The 14,826-nt window shown below is 49.5% G+C and overlaps 1 long non-coding RNA gene across 1 annotated transcript; it reads right to left on the minus strand.

Moving 5' to 3' along the window:
- Window positions 1–4,966: 4,966 nt before the first annotated feature.
- LOC117802977 lies at window positions 4,967–11,655 on the minus strand. Its single transcript, XR_004626478.1, has 3 exons — window positions 11,557–11,655; window positions 7,330–7,377; window positions 4,967–6,979 (listed from the first exon to the last, which is right to left on the minus strand). It is a non-coding gene; the product is annotated as an uncharacterized LOC117802977 (long non-coding RNA).
- Between the last annotated feature and the right edge of the window lie 3,171 nt (window positions 11,656–14,826).

Consider the following 14,826-nt stretch of genomic DNA (forward strand, 5'->3'; position numbering starts at 1 on the left):
TCCCCCTCCCCCCACTTCTCCTCCTCCTTTTGAACATACTATCATGCTTACAATAGTCTGTTTCTTGATCTTCAGGCTGGCAATACAGATAGATATTTATTTCCCCTTTTTAAAAAATTCGTCAGTTGTGTACCTATGATTTTTTTTTCAGTGTAGACATTATACTTCAATAAAAAGATTTAAAAAACCACATAACCACAATGGCACTAACATTCACATGAAGGCAGTGAGCATGGCCTCAGGGGGCACAGCTTCTGGCAAAGCTCTCAGTAGACATTTGCAACAGAGGAGAAGGTCGTCAGGGTGAGCTAGCGGCCCTAACCGACAGGGTAGAGATGATGAACGATTTCCCCTGTCTGCCCACAGCAGGGCTCACCCAGGTGCTTAGCATTCTCGGAGCTGCTCCAAGGTGGGACCCCGCAGAGCTGGGTCCAGGCCACGTGGGTGGTTCGAGCGAGGCCCACCCTGGCACAGGGCCTGTGCACACCTGTGGCTATCTTGCATAATAAAGGAGAGGCAAGAAACCCTTTCTTTCTCACGGAGTTATTTTCCTTCAGATGTGCCCATGAGCTGTATAACTTTTGTCTGGAATCTTTGGAAAGGTTCCCTTCTCATTCCCCACCCTCAGACTCTCTGTGTGTTTTGAAACAGTCAAGTATTTTGCACCTCCCCTGCCATCACCAGTAGCACACCATCCTTGGATTTGTCAGCTGCTAGGCCTGCCCACACGGTGGAGGCAGCTCCCTAAACTTCCTTTCTTCCCCGCTCTCCGGCGATTCCTCAAGGCCCAGCATCTCTGCCGCTGACCCTTTGCAACCTCAAGAAGGCTACTGGCAGGGCCAAGGCTGTGCCCACCTCCAGGGTGGCTGGGGGAACAAAAGGGGGTGATGCAGGCATGCACCTGCCACAACAGTAAGCCTCCGTAAGTTCGAGCTTTTGGTATTAGTCGTTTTTATTTTTTTCAAATTTCTGTGGCTGGAAATTTTAACATTCACATCATCGAAGAGTGTTACGAGTCTCATGCATTCATGACCCAGCCGTCTTGTTCCCCCCATATCTCCACCTCCCTGGCCTTCTCCACGTTTCCTTCAGCAACTGAATTATTTCAAAGGAAACTGTTTTAATTTTTACAATTGTATTTCTTTTTTTTTTAATTTTTAGAAGATTATTTATTTATTTATTTGAGAGAGAGTATGAGCAGGGGGAGCAGCAGGCAGAGGGAGAGGGAGAAGCAGACTCCCTGCTGGGCAGGGACTCCCCCCTTCCCCCCCAAACGTGGGGCTGGATCCCAGGACTCTGAGATCATGACCTGAGCCAAAGGCAGCTGCTTAACTGACTGAGCCACCCGGGTGCCCCTGTATTTCTTTTTGAATAGGCAATATCGACATGACTCAAATTCAAAAAGTACAAAAGGCAAAAAGAGAAAAGTCTCTCCCTCCCTCCTCACCTCTGCCCCACCATGTGGTCGATGAAAAACTAATGTCCATTATACTTTAAGACGTGGAATTTATGTCTCTTCCTTGAATTTGGGCTTGGTTGTGTGAAGTGCTTTGGCCAAAGAGACTCTAGCAAACATCACACAAGTAAAGGCTTAGAGTGTTAGTGCCCTGGGTTTGCTCCCTTTCTTCTGGGGGCTCTGACATTGCTGTGTGAAAAAGCCCCAGCTGACACAGCCAACCCACAGAAATATGAGCTGGATAAAATGGGTGTTTTCAGCTACTAAGTTTGGGCTGGGCTGGTATACAGCCCACGTCAACTGATACCTTCCCAGCTCCCACCCCCACCTGGGGACACTGCTTCCCAAGGGAATATGATATTACCCACTTGTGAATCTGTCCAAAGACGGTCTCTATATAAATATATATTCTCCTCCCTCCCGCTTCCCCTCTTTTTTAAAGGAATGAGAACACTCAGTTCTTAACCTAGTTGTACTTGCTTGACATAACAACGTATTTTGGAGTTCTTTCCCTCCCAGTGCACGAGGAGCTTTCTTTATAGTGTGCCATCGTATGTGCAGACCATAAATTATTTAATCAGGCCCTTATTGATAGCGTTTAGATGGTTTCCAGACTTCTGCTATTGGCAGCAACGCTTGCAATGAACAACGTTACACTCCATCACCCGCACACAGGTGAGCATTTCCGCGGGATGAATTCCTGGCTGTGCCTGGCACGGTGTCAGTGCAGCAGGGCCGCACGTGGACTGTAACCTGTGGGGAAGGAAACGTCTTCTGCTCCTCGGGCCCCCCTTTCTCTTGGGCACAGCTGTCCACTGCATATTTCCAATGTCCCTACTTGTCTCTTTTGCTGACGAGGACAAAGCTGCCAGTTCCGGCTCACCCCACCCTCTATCACCCCAGGATGAGGCCAGGCGAGGACTGGTGCTCCAGTGGTGAGGGGTTTTCTGACTCCTGCCTCCCTTCCCGGCCCTAGAATTTGAAAATTCTGGGAACTACGTAACTATGATTCTGTGGACAGTTCAGATAAGTTATCATTTACTGACAGACACTAACAAGTCCAATAAACGCAAGAGTCTCGGTGCAAACACACAAGCGGCTGGAGCAGCAGGACAAAGGAGCCTGTGTGTAATGAATCCTAATTAAATACCCCACTCGCACTTCACCCCCAGGCCATTAACTCCAAGGAGCACTCTGGCTCACAAACCTCAACAGAGCTGCGGTCACCGTGAAGCGTCCTTGGCGACTCCGGAACAGGAGCTGGCACCAAGCAGCTGGTACCATGCCTGGGTGCTCGGGGGCGAAGGGCCCATGCCCACCCCTGGTTCCGGGCCATCTCCCTCACTTCCCTTTCCCACCGTCCCAAGGCCCGCTTCGCCAAAGACAGCGTGGGGCTGGATCTCCCTGCTCCCTGGGTGGAGCCACCTTCTGGAGGGGACTGGATCCCCATGGTGACCTGCTGCCCTTTGCTGGTGTCCCCATGAGGACCTGAGCTGGGCACTTGCTGTGTTTCTCCATCACCCTCCTCCCTTCTCTCCCGTTGAGCAGAGTTCAGCATCGGCTCTGTTCCTTGTCAACACTTCCCTAAACCTTCCCTTTCCTGCCCCAGGCGGGCCCCACGGCCCTGCTCGCAGCCCTCTGTGACTGCTCCCGATAGGGCAGGTGACTGCCTGGTTCGGTCTCCGAGGTGCCTGGCCCTCCTCTTCCCCGGGTGTGGAGAGAATCCTGGGCTCGGAGCTCCCCGAGCAGGGAGACAGTTCTGTCCACACCTGATAAGCCTGACGCCGAGGCGAGGTCAGAGCCGGGTGAGGAGCCGGCCAGGCCTGCCACAGATAACCTGAGGATGCTGGGGACCCTCGGTGGCTCTGGGGAAGGAAAGTACCTGCACCGAGCGGAAAAGCAAACTCTGGGACGGGGGAGAAAGGACCCAGGGTGTGGAAACAGAGTCTCTGAGGAGGACCTGTGATGTGGCGTTGGGGGGGCTCTCAGCTGGGGGTCTCCTAGGGGCCTCCGTCTGCCCACACTCATGGCCTCTCGCTCCACAGCTGCAGACCCCAGAGACCTGTATGTCTCACTTCCGGTATTTTGGATGCTCGAGCTGCTGGAAGTCGCTCGTTGCCATGCGTTTTATTTACTCCCGGCCTAGGCCCCTCACTCCTGAAGTGGGCGGGCAGGGTTTCCCTCCATCTTCCTGCCTAAAATAGATCTTTAATAAACCCTTTTAAGTTCATGGTTTTAAAGAAATCACGACTCTGCGTTTTGGGTGGCATTTAGTTTGGACAATAGTGAACGACAACTAGTGACTGAGCAACGTTGTACTTACGTCACCCACTTGGACCTCTCTGCACAGTAGGTATTGCCTCCACTTGGGAGAAAATGAAGCCTCAGACAGGCTTGCCCGAGCTCACACAACTTGGAAGAGGTTGGGCTGGGGTTTGAACCTCCATCTGCAGGACTCCCGAGTTCAGGCTCCTTTCTCTTAGCACCCAAGTGCTGCTTTGGGATTGAGGGAAAAAACACTGAGGTCCGAAGCAAAACACTGTCGAGGACCAAAGCTTCCTCTCCTCCGGATCATCGTGGTCGTGGGCCTGTGATCACCGCTGCATCTCTTGGCACCACGTGGAAGGCAGGCATCAACAGACCACCGAGAATAAGTACTGGGCAAGGACCAGCTGACCTTTGGTTTTGCACGTACCAGCCTCCCCCAGAAGCTCATTGGTGGGGGAAGAAATGCGCCCAAACCCCTTTCCTACTCCCCTGGCAGGAACTGTTGCTGGTTCTGGGTTAATGAAAGGGAGGCGCACACCAATGTTGGCTGAATATTTCCAAGGCTCCTTAAATGACACTTAAATGATAATAAAAATAATAAACTGTCAGATTCTTTCCCTTTATTCTAGACCCCAGTCTCTTACAGACCGTGTGGCTGTGGGCAACTTGAGGCTCATGTCTTCACTTTTATTTTATTTATTTATTTTTAAAGATTTTATTTATTTATTCGACAGAGATAGAGACAGCCAGCGAGAGAGGGAACACAAGCAGGGGGAGTGGGAGAGGAAGAAGCAGGCTCCTAGCGGAGGAGCCTGATGTGGGGCTCGATCCCATAACGCTGGGATCACGCCCTGAGCTGAAGGCAGACGCTTAACCGCTGTGCCACCCAGGCGCCCCTCATGTCTTCACTTTGAAAACAGGGTGATGACTGTAACGTGCTAGAAAACCCAGTGCTGTGCACAGCGTTTGGAGCATCAAAGGGCCTCAATCAATGTTTCGTGTTTGAGTGAATGAAATACAGGGATTCTTCCATTTCTTTTGCATCTCCTGCAGCACCTAACATGTTCTGACCTTGTGCATGATTAATGAATATTTTGAGGTTGTCTTTATAGTTCAGACTGAGGACAGGATCCATAAAAAAAAATTAGCTCCACTTAAACACAGAGAAACTCTTGTTAAGAGAGCCGGTGATTTGCTGCAGGACCCATGGGGTGTTGTGGTATTGGAATTAATAATAAAGATTTGTTAATTCCCTGCTTTTGCCCCGGCTGCCTTCCAAGAGGTGATGTGGAATCCTGCTGTTTCTGCTCCAGATAAATCAATGATAATCTTCAACCCAGTGAGGGGCAAGTCATAGGGATGTACTCCCATGTCAATGGCACAGCTAAAAGCAGATTTCTTGGAAGTCATTTACGAGAGGCTTTGAATTTGCCAGATTGCTTGCTGAGCCTAAAATACCTCACACATGTGGCGACCTTGACTTGGCTATTTCCATGCATCCTCTTTTCCCTTAAGCCATGGCCGACATTTCCAAGTCACACGGCAGGGATCTCCGTCTTTCCACTAATGATCATTGCGCAGGTCTGGCCTGTTCTCTGTGCACCGCTCACTTCCTGGCATTGATTCGGCTCTGATGGGAGTGGAGGGGAGGGGTGGGGGGCTGCATGTGACCTTCTCTTCCCTTTTTAGTTCCTTTGTTGAGGCCACTTTTGGGTAGGAGAACCTTGTCTCCATCCTTCTGTCCACCCCTCCACCTCTTTATTCACCCACCGTTGAATGCAAAGCACTACGGTGGCTGTGAGCGTACAGAGACGGGGCAAGGTGTGGACTTGGCTTTTGAAGAGCTGAATGTAGGCATTAAAAAAGACATGTGCCTGAATAGTGCTGACACCCCAAACATCAGCAGTGATTATCTCCAGGTGGCAGGTTTAAGAGTGGTTTTTATTTTCTTCTTTGTGGGTATCTGCATTTCTGATTTTTCCTTCAATGAGCATATATTAGTATGTGTGCAATAAAAGTCATTCAAAGGGTGAGTACATGGTAAACAGGTGCCGAATGCACAGGGAGGCATGGATGAAAATACGGGAGAAGAGAGAGGAGGAGTGTTATTTCCTGTCCAGACGGATTTGAAGAGGCTTTTGGAGAAGGTCATCATTGAGTTGAGCCTTGAAGTTGAAGGAAGGCCTAACAGTAGACAGCTGTGGGATGGTCTGCCCTGCACTCCTCTCGTGTGACTGTCTCCCAGCTCTGTGGCACGGTGCTGAGAGCTGCCTGGTTCTCAGATGGCCTTCCCCTTATCCCCATGGTATCGTATTACTCCTTAAGAAAGACCCTTGTCTAAAAGCTCCGAAGGGCCCTCTTGGGGGAAAGCAGGAAAGCTAGAGGCACAGATTTCAGAGGTGAGGGTTGGTGGCCATGCCCCCTGCTCTCTCATTCTGTAACTAAGAACGGGCAGCTAGAACCCTGGCCTCGGACAATTTCAGCCCTTGTCACATTCTGCCAACTGGCACACTCCAGCCATTTCAACTCCTCACTCTCTACCCCCCACCATTCCCTGGCTTCAACACCTTGTCTGCCCGGGAAGAGTGTTCAGAGAATATTGACCTCCCCACAGCTCAGGTGTTTCTCCTCGGGAGGTTCCTTACCCCAAAACATGTGCTCGGCCCAGATCGATCCGTCTGACTGTGGCTCTCTGGGTGAGATGACTGTGTGGGTCGAGGCAGCAAGACCACGTGGACTGTTTCTGTTTTATGTTCACCCAGTTGCCTTAGCAACAGGAAACAGGAGGAGGCACAGCATTACCTACTAGGACCTCGATCCATCGAGAGGCAGCAGGAATGAAGTCTGGAGGGTAGGGTTCCCACCTGGGCTCTGCTGGCCACTGGCTGGCAGCTTCCCACAAGCCACCTCCCCACTGGCCTATACTAGACAGAACGGCGATCGAGGGTTCTCTGGACAGGCAAGCAGTAATGTCAAGGAATACAGTCCTCTGGGGAGAAGGCCCTATTATTTCTGTTTTCTGTGGCTTTGGGCACAGGAATGGCATCAGGGGGCAACTCTGTGTCAACTAGTCTTCAGCGACTTCACTTACGACTCCCCAACTGTGAAGCAGGAATGTTTGCTAACCAAGCAGACGACTGAGCTCCAAGCAAGCTGGTTCTCGGCAACGCCTGGACCACCAAGATGGGTAGCCCTCCTATCTGGTAGGAGGTAATCCTGACTTTGATCCTTGAACATGAGCATGTAGAAAGGAAACTGAAGAAATAAAAAATAATTATGAGCAACACAACTATACAAATATCTGTAATAATAGAAATAATAATAAAAATAATATCCTTGGCATGGTCTTTGAAATTTTCAGGGAACTTTCATATCCATTCTCCTGTCACGCTCTCATAATCATCCAGAGAGGCAGGCAGAGCAGCTATGACAACATCTGTGTTTCAGTGGAGGATACTAGGGCCCAGGGAGTCTGAGATGCTAGGGTCTCTTGGACAAGGGTGGAGCCAGACCTGGGCCTCTGTCCTCTGCCCCTTGGCCTCAGGACCTTTTCGTTGGACATAACCCATCAGAGCTATTATGATGTAACAAAAGCATTTTCCAACCTTGTTTGTGGCCATGATTCTTGGGCTTAACACATGTCAGACACCTATCTGAAAGAAAGAAAATCAAGATTCATTCATTCAACAAATAATCTTATTGAACACCTACTATGTGCCAAGGTCGGAGCTAGGCGCTAAGCATTCAAAAATGAACACGATGTGGTCTCTACACCCGAGCAGCTCCATCTATTAGGCAGTTACTCCGCCTGAATTAAATCTCTCCCGATGATACTGGATAGAGTCACCAACCGTGAAATCCCCAAAGGGTCACCTCCCACCACCCTGCAACCATTTTGGTATTCCAACAGAATTCCACCGGGGCTGCATCTGTGATAGGAAAAGGCCTACTTCTCTTAAAGTTGGTGGAAGGGTAAGCAGGATCAAGGAGCAAAGATGGTGGGGGCGCCTGGGTGGCACAGCGGTTAAGCGTCTGCCTTCGGCTCAGGGCGTGATCCTGGTGTTATAGGATCGAGCCCCACATCAGGCTCTTCCGCTATGAGCCTGCTTCTTCCTCTCCCACTCCCCCTGCTTGTGTTCCCTCTCTCGCTGGCTGTCTCTATCTCTGTCGAATACATAAATAAAATCTTTAAAAAAAAAAAAAAAAAAAAAAAAAAAAAAAAAAAAAAAAAAAGGAGCAAAGATGGAAAGCCTTAAGCCGAGGCTCGTGCCACTTCTGGCTCTGGGCTGGCCGGGGACAGCAGGGAGACAGGAGAGGCCCCTCGGCTTGGTGAGGAAAGCTGCTGGAAGCAGCCTGCTGGACAAGGGCTGAGAGCTGATGGGGAGTTGAAGAACAGCTGCCAAAGGATGTCAGAAGAAAACCTGAAGCTCATTCTTTGAACGCTTATGCCATTAAGGCCCCATTTCCACGGGTGGGGAGTTGGGGGCCGCACTCCATCTATAGCAAATAATTTTCTGAAATTGACATGTAGACTCTTCAAGGCAGAGGCCGAAAGGTCCAGACGAGCTCAACAACAGGGGATCCCATCACTAAAGCCCGAAGAAAACCGTTTAGCATTGTTACCTCCTTCTCTACACTGGGTCAACCGTGCCTTGTTCTACGAACAGAAAAAGCATTCATCAGCCTTTTATACTTTCTTAAAGCAGCTTTTATCTGCTCAATAAAATGGCGGTGAGGGGACACATTTCCACACGCAGAACCCAAATTTCCAGGCCAACATAGGGTTCCAATGATACACAACTTAACTTATAGAAAACCACTTCTAACTTAGCTTTCTGCTTTCCTCTGCAGAATTTGTAGCCCAAACACATACTGTGGGTTAAACTTGGCAGATCTGAAGGCACAAGTGAAAGGGATTCAGAAAACCCACGTCTGACTGAGTTCATGATACAAGCAGGAACATCAGAAGGGAAATTAGGGCCCACATGGTTTCATTTTTAATGTACAAGGACATAACCCACATCGCAGAAAAGACATTCTTTGCTTTGTTTTGTTTTTTAAGACCACCTTTACATGAGCCTGTCTTTTAAAAACGCAAAGAAATGCCATAAGAACCGGACCACTGGGGCAAGTGGCAAGTGGAGCTGGGCTATCCTCATGTTGTCAACACAGAAAATTAGACCCAGGGGAGCCTGGGTGGCTCAGTCGTTAAGCGTCTGCCTTCGGCTCAGGTCAGGATCCCAGGGTCCCGGGATCGAGCCCTGCATTGGGCTCCCTGCTCAATGGGAAGCCTGCTTCTCCCTCTCCCACTCCCCCTGCTTGTGTTCCCTCTCTCACTGTCTCTCTGTCAAATAAATAAATAAAATCTTAAAAAAAAAAAATTAGACCCAAAACTTGGAAGAGGCCTTAGAACTCATCTCGTTTAAGGGCTTTATCTTCCACAACCTCCATAATAGAGGTAGAAACTTGGTTAGCTACCCTTTATTGGTCTCCCACTTGAAATCTGGAACCTACTACACTAATATATATCGGTTGTGTATTGTATGTATGTATACTATGTATATATGTGTATTGTATGTATGTAGACTAATGTACACTAATATACATTGCATAAAGAATGCATGTTAGTTTGCTAGGGGGACTATAACAATCTACCACAAACTGGGGGCTTGAACACCAATCTGTCTCATGTTCTGGAGGCCAGAAGTTTGAGATCAAGGATTAGGCAGCGTAACTTCCTTCTGAAGACTCAGTGAGATGAACCGTTCCACCCTTCTTCCTAGCTTCTGGCGTGTTGCTGGCCATCTTGGGCACTCCTTGGCTTGTGGAAGCATCCCCCTGATTTCTGCATTACGTATTTACATGGCATTAGCCCTGAGTACACCTCTCTCTCTGTCCAAATTTCTTTTTTTAATAAGCACACCAGTCATACTGAATTAGGGCTCATCTTAATGGCCTCATCGTACTTTAATTAATTCTATCTGCAATGACCCTACTTCCATATCAGGTTAAATTCTGAGGGACTAGGGTTAGGATCTCGACATATGAATTTGGGGAGGAAACACAACTGGACCCATCACAGAACCCAGCCTACACCCTATCTGGTCCTCCCAGCAAGGCTGCAAGCCGGGTGTACTATTCCGTAGACATTGCAGGCAATGAGAGGTGGGCGGTACTGAGGGGCACAGCTGGGCAGATGTGGGTGGGAGCCAGGCTGCCTGAAGTGGTAGCCCAGTCCCACCCCCCATGATTTAAGGAAGGTAGATAAGTTGTTTTGTCTCCCTGTGCCTCAGTTTCTTCATCCCTAAGACAGGATAATTCGGGTCCACAATTTCAAAAACCTAAAAGCTCCAAATACCAAAAATTGTATTTATTACTCATTTGACAGCAAAACTTGACCTGAGATAAATTCATTTGGCATAAAAAAAACTGTCTTGAGTTGATATAAGGCTACTTATCGTCTTTACACCTGCCTACAGAAGTACTAGCCTGTTTGGCTGCAGATGCTGTAGGAGGTGACGCAGCCGGGACACACGCATGGTATCGTCTATCTCAGGCTCCCAAATTCTGAGGCCCCTCTCCTTGGTTTACAGGTGGCTGTCTTCTTACTGTGTCCTTGCATGCTCTTTCCTCTGGGGGCGTCTGCGTCCTAATCTCTCCTTATAAGGACACCAGTCATATTGGATTGGGGTCCATCCCAGTGACCTTATTTTTCATTTAATTACCTCTTGAAAGGCCCTATCTCCAAATGCAGTCACATTCTGAGGTATTGGCATTAGGACTTCAATATGTAAATTCGGGGGTGGGAGTCACAATTTACCCCATAATATTATTTTAAGAAATTAGATGAATTACCACTCACACCAGATGTATCTCATACACTTGCTGGCTTATTTCTGCCCCCGTGTTTTTCAACGTGTGGTCTGGGACCACCTGCAATCAAATCACTTGGGCCCTTAATAAAAATAAGCCTGCCCCAAGCCCCCGAGTCCGAATCTGGGGGAGGTGACCGCAGGGCCTGGGTACGGAGCTTGCTTGTTTCTTACATCCATGTGGAAGCTTAATTAAGGGGATTCAGGGAAAACTATAGGGCCAGGTTGCTCCCATCCCCAGCCCGTGGTCACTGCAGTCCCCCGGGCGAGGGCAGGAGACGGGGAAGCAGCCAGTGGGAAGTGTGAGTGAGGAGTGCAGTTCACCCCGATGCCCCCCCCAGAGTGGTTCACCCCACAGGGCCGAGACACACCCTGCATTTCTGCTCAGAGCTAGCCTCCTGGCCCCGTCCGAAGAGGCAACACCGAGCTTTGCAGTGTAGATGCCCGCAGAAGGGGCTGCCGGTGGCGGCATTCTGCAGAGCCAAGAGCTGAAGCCGAGAGCAGAGGAAGAGGGGGGGTGGTTCAGGCCGTTGCCACGTCTGCTCCACAGTGTCGGGCGCCGCCGCGGGAGGCGGGTGAGGGGTCGTGCCGGCTCCCTGCAAGCTCCTCTGGAGGGCACAGTGTTGCCATCCCCACGAGCACAGCCTGTTAACCATGACGCACAGCCTACGCGAGCCTGCTGGGCGGCTGTCTGCTCTAGGTGCCCGTGCCCGTGGCCGTGGCCGTGGCTGTGGCCGTGGCCCAGGCCTGCATCAGGGTGGCCCGCGGTCTCCCACGTCTAACAGTCCAGCCGAGCCGCGGGGAGTGGGACTCTCACTGGAAATGATCTTCCTGGCACTATGACAACAAGTCATCACCAGAGCTGACGGGGACGAGCCATCCCGCACCTTTCTCTGCTGGTTCCAGCTCGGATTTCTCGTGCCTTAAACTACTTGCCTGACTGAAAATGTGGTGACTCACCTGGACTGGGATTGAATAGAACAGGCAGAAAGTGCTTCCTTCTGAGGAACTGTCAGAAACCAGCGTAGCACCTGAAGTCCTTCATTTCACACATTGTTCCTGTCAAGGGGGAGGCATATTTCTTATTCTCTCAGCTGCTGGAGCAGTTAGGATGCGTCAGACTTTGGCATTTGCACTATACAGAGTTTGAGGAAATGAGGCAGGTTCCCTTGAAAATCTCCTCCTCATCGTCCACCCAGTGCAAGGCGGGCCCCATTTTTGATAGGGCGCGGTCTTTGAATCCTGAGTACCTCAATGACTTAAGAACTTTCTGAAGCTGGTAATTTGGAAACTGCATGGTTTTTTTGTTTTTTTTTTAAAGATTTTATTTATTTATTTGACAGAGACAGAAACAGCCAGTGAGAGAGGGAACACAAGCGAGGGGAGTGGGAGAGGAAGAAGCCAGGCTCATAGCAGAAGAGCCTGATGTGGGGCTCGATCCCATAACGCCGGGATCGCGCCCTGAGCCGAAGGCAGACGCTTAACCGCTGTGCCACCCAGGCGCCCCTGGAAACTGCATGGTTTTTAAACTTGAATTAATAAAAAAAAATAGGATAAAAAATCATACCGTCAATAAACTGTGTTCATTGGTCCTCTCAGTTGCACCTGAATTCCACATGCTATACATTGTGGTATATTGGAAAACATAGTATTCTGAAGTCAGACCCGGATTCAAATTCTACATTTGCCACTTATTAGCTGTGTGATGTTGGCAAGTTACCTTACTCTCTGAACATCTGTTTCCTTCACTGCCAAAGGGGAATTGATAGCAGTGTAATGAATGAATACACTGAAGTGAATATTAATCAAGGGATCGTGAATGTGAAAGGTGCCAGTACAGAGTCTGGCTCATAAATGCTCATTCCTACTCCCGTCTCCTGTTTTTCTGCAATTTGAAATGAGCATAATTTCTGGCTAATATTCTCATATTGGCACATTTCTCTATGTGGCTTTGCATACTTTTAGAATGTCATAAATAATTCTCCAAGAAGAATTAGAAATGATGGGGATACACACCCTGAGACCAGCAGTCGCCCAAGTCATGAGAGGTGATTTGGATGGTCCAGACACCGCAATAGGGGCAAAGCCTCCAGTGTGATTTCCAAAGACTTGGGGCGGGGGGGGGAGTGAGGTGCAGTTTCTTTTTGAAAGGCTATAAAAATTCTCTGAAATGGGATGAGTGGGGGCAGCTCCACGACCAGCACAGGGAGCCTGCCCTCCCCCATGTGCCTTCTGCCTCCTTTTCTACATCCTGCCCCCTCCCACCTTCCGCCCTCTGGTTAGATCCAGCTCCAGTCCCAGCTGACCACTTCCAGATGTCCAGTCACAAAGATCTGTCTTTCTCTCCAGCTTTTCCAGTCAGAACTTCAGGGTTAAGTGTTTGCTGAGTTTTCCCCTCATTCTTTTATTTGTTTGGTCTCCAAAGAAAGAGAGCCCAGTTGCACCCCTTATTGGCTGGATTATTATGGAGAAATTATTTGACTTCTTTGAAACTCCATCTTCCAATCCGTAAACGGGGATCCTACCTTGTTAGGTTGTTGGGAAGGCTAATGGGAATAAGATGCATTATCGGGGTAGTTTGTAAACTGCCAAGTGCCAAGAAAAAGATAATTCAAATAAATCCCTCTTAGCATGTATACCTTACTGGCACATAGTAAGTGCTCAAAGATACGTGTTAGGTTACTTTTTGTTAACAGTCTTTGCCGTGGGAATGTTGTTTCAATCCCCAAACACACCAGGGCCTGTCCTGAGCAGTCCCCCAAGGGCTCTGTGGGGTCCCTAACATGGTTTCTGAAGGGGATCTGACATTTATGGGGTCCTTGTCACATCCAGGCTCATGCATGGGAACGTCCTTATTTTCAACCAAGGGGCTGTCACCTTGTGGGGGGCAAATGAGGCTCCAAGACTAAGAATCCAAATGTTAGCTTGTTCCCACCATCTCTCACCTAGAACTTAATCCCAGCAAAGTACCTTTCCTCCCCCTGTACTTTAGGGAGTTCCTGGGGGAAGGTGTCTTGCGTGTACTAACATATCTGTGCCCGGATGCCGGGCACCGCCCCTTCCCCTGCTCTGCCATCCCCTTCTGGCAAAGCTGCCCCGTGGAGATGATGTCTTTCTCTCCTGTTATGCTTGTTTATGGGGGTCTCATCACAGTGACCCTGTGTCTCAGTGCCTTATAGAGTATGTAGTAAATAATCCCGTCAGCTTTTAGTGACAGGTCTGTCCAGGAATCAGCCAGGGAGCCAGCATGGGTAGGACCAGGGCTAGAGTCGGCCATTGTTACCACGGTGATCTCAAAACTACTCCTTTCTCCCATACGGACACTTTGCCACTTGGCGAGCTCCCTGTCCTTGGCTCCCTGCAGCTCTTCGCGAAAGGCAGATTGCTTGATCCCTGTGGGGTTTCCCACTGGCTCGCCAGATATGACCAAACCTTAGCACAGGCTCCGGCTTGTATCTCCACTACCCAGATAAAGAAACGAAGGCTCAGAGCATCAAGTCACTTACCCAAGGTCATATAGCCAACAGGTGGCAGAGACCGGCGCCAAGCCCCAGAGCACAAAGCCCATGTTCTTTTTGATCCAAATCCCATGATCAAAGTGGCAACACGACAAGTTGTTCTGGTCCTGGCGTCCATACAGGAGAGCATGCTGTGCTGGTCAGTTTATCGTACACACTTTCACCCTCCCTAGGGGCCTAAGTCTCTGTCTACTTGGTTTCTACTGCAGTTATGCTTAAGGGGCAAAATATTGGAGATTCCTTGCCATTTCACCTTCCTTCTCTCCCTAGCTGCCCTCCCCATAGAACTACAATTCATTTCAGTGTTATTTGGCTCATGGTTAAAAGTCCTGTGATGCTTTTACAGATGACGGAATAAGCGAGCGTTGGCTATAGCCAAGAGACACCTAAGCCAGTGTTAGTAGATAAACACAAAACCCTTGACTTCTTCCCAAAGCCTCCATACCTGGCCACCCTACGCCAGCTTTCTGCTCCAGCCTAAAGGTCCTGACCCTGAATTCTCAGTCTGCCTTCTAGCCTGATAACCTGTACGGCGGGCTCTGTGCCTCCTTGTTCCCACCCAACACAGGTGTCCCTTCCAGCCCATTCTAATGACCTGCCACCTGCCCCCTTCCTGATTGATACCACCCGTTTGAGTGGGGGCCTGCACCCAGACTGGGCCCCAGCACTCTTGGCCCAGGTCTTGACCTTTTATCTTTGCTTTGCCGAAGTT

The sequence above is a fragment of the Ailuropoda melanoleuca genome, chromosome 1, assembly GCF_002007445.2.
Source record: "Ailuropoda melanoleuca isolate Jingjing chromosome 1, ASM200744v2, whole genome shotgun sequence".
In the NCBI taxonomy this organism is placed as follows: domain Eukaryota; kingdom Metazoa; phylum Chordata; class Mammalia; order Carnivora; family Ursidae; genus Ailuropoda; species Ailuropoda melanoleuca.